A 2,604-nucleotide genomic window follows, 5' to 3' on the forward strand; every position below is an offset into this window, starting at 1 on the left:
ATGTGTGTGTGTGTGTGTGTGTGTGTGTGTGTGTGTGTGTGTGTGTGTGTGTGTGTGTGTGTTTGCGGAGGGGCGGGGGTTATAAAGTATCTTAGTCTTTCTGTTGTGTTGTTGTATCCCTCTCAGCTTGTCAAATAAACTGAGTCTAGTCGAGAGTTGGCAAGTACATACTTTTTGGACCAAACTCATTGTCTCGAAAGGCAGCAATTTTTAAGTCCACAGAATTTATTTTTCCACGCTAACCTTTTCTATGTAGACTAATTCAAATAAAGAATCATTACACTCGGGTTGGTTTCATGCTGAGATGCGGAGCAGATAAATATAGTTCGGATCCTCCACGAAATTATCTGAATTTGGGTTGATTTGAGAATTTTCCAGGTTCTCCACTTCTCTGAGTCAGTCTTATCAGAAATTAATGTTGAAATAGGTTCTTTCCCCTCCTCTCTCATAAGTTATACATGGTATTTAGTACAGTATTTATAGTAAGGTAGAACCCACACCTTGGCAAAACAAAGTGTGTTAATTGGTCATTGTATAGGTTTAACGGTCCTTTCATCACTGAAAGATTATTTAAAAGGTGAGACCTTTGAAAAGACCAAACTAAATGAGAGGGAGATGGAGGGGGGGGGGAGGGAATTAAAGAATCACCTAAACTATCCAAGTTTAGAACGCCCTGTTTGACATTTGTATCAGGGCCACCCGCTCCCCAGTCCAACATGATACAGACTGAACAGATAGCGGTGCGTCCACAAGTAATACAGTGGTGTCCCAAAGAAACTTGAAAATGTAATCACCCAACTATCGTGTTAAATCCTTGCACTACCTACGCATGCAGCATACTAATCTAAAGCTAAATACATTCTGCATCATGTGACACATTACTATTTCAACTATGTTACGAGATGCCTCAGATACGGTCACTTAAAATTGACCTTTGAAAAATCAGGCCTGACAAAATTGTGCGAAATCAAAGAAACGTAAAATTGTCTTCGCGTGTGAATCGATGAGCATCAACATTGATAGAATGGACATACATTGCATTCAATGAGTGGAGAATTTTGTCTCTGTAATTAGCAATATTATATTGCGATAGTCTCAAACAAGACGGAAAACAGAAGAATCACAAATACCACTTAAAACTTGGACTTAACATTAAGCGTGCTCATTAAACCAAGACATCCGGTGATTCTCACAAGGGCAGTTTTGTTCATTCCACTCCTGACCAACCAAAACTATGGCAGTTTCGTGGTCGCTTCCTCACTGACATATAATAGTGTCCAAAATCTAACGCAGTCCATGTACAAAAAAGGTTTCGTGCACTGTACGAAACCAATAGCTCCTAAACAAAAATAAAATTATGCACATGTGAAAGTAAGTCCAGGTTTTTCGTAGTATTTGTAAGTGCTTTGTATTGCAATCTGTTTGAAAATATTGTCAGAAGATGATGTTCTTTGCAGAGACAATAATATTTTCTTTTCATTTGATATTCAATACATGTCCTTTCCACTAATGTAGACCACGAATGTTGATACTCCTCTATATACACATTTTTACGTTTTTCTTTTATTTCGAAAATTTTGACAAGCCTGATTTTTAAAGTTTAGTTTTGAGTGACCACTTCTCGGGCGTCTCTTAACATGAACATAAAGGAAATAATTATGTGTCAGATGATGCGGGATTTGTTTAGCTTTAAACTTGTATGCTGCATGAGTACGAGTGAGCAGTGCAAGGCTATAACATGATGATTGAGTGATTACATTTTCATGGTTTTTTTTGGGACGCCGCTGTACTGTTAACAGTGAGCTATGAAGGGAGGGTGCTCTAAGTAAGAGTTTTCAAATTCAGACACTCGCATTTGTCATGTACAGCTAAAGATTTTCTCAAAATGATGTGAGTACGGTTCCCAAGAGAAGGAGTGTGTTTTATCGAATATCCTCGTCTTGGTGTTGGGACTCTTGTTTCCCCTTTGTTACTAAACCTGAGTCTGGGTTGACCCTCACTGACATGGCCAAAGGCAGACCGCCTCCTATGTTATCTAAATTCTGTCTCTAGGGGTTACAACATATTCAGTCACACACAACATTCATTTCCAATCGCAGAGGTCGCTGAAGAACTTTGTTGAAAATTTTTTCAAATATTTTTTTTCGCTACAAAGCGTATCAAATTCAGCCTGAGACAAGCCATGTGTTTTTGGGCAGGGCAACCCAGCATGTTTATGACGCTATGGCCTGGAGGGATCTATTTTTAGACGATGCTGCCGGCAAGTTTGCGTGTTTTTCTGCGCACAGAAGAGTGCGTTTCATGGCTTTGTTATGCGGATTTAGTTAACGCACGCGCTTCATTCAGGCTTTAATGACGAAAGCACAGTGTGTTTTACATGTGTTGTAGGTTCAAAGGAAATTTGAGAAGGAACATGTTTTTGAGTTCGTGTGTGTGTGTGTGTGTGTGTGTGTGTGTGTGTGTGTGTGTGTGTGTGTGTGTGTGTGTGTGTGTGTGTGTGTGTGTGTCCCGATGTGTGTTTAATATGTGTATTCGTTGTTTACTGTTTAAACGTGTTGGCCAGCACGCAGTGCGCTTGTGGTGTTTGTGTCTATGGGTGTGTTC

The sequence above is a fragment of the Aplysia californica genome, unplaced genomic scaffold (assembly GCF_000002075.1).
Source record: "Aplysia californica isolate F4 #8 unplaced genomic scaffold, AplCal3.0 scaffold00213, whole genome shotgun sequence".
Taxonomy (NCBI): Eukaryota; Metazoa; Mollusca; class Gastropoda; order Aplysiida; family Aplysiidae; genus Aplysia; species Aplysia californica.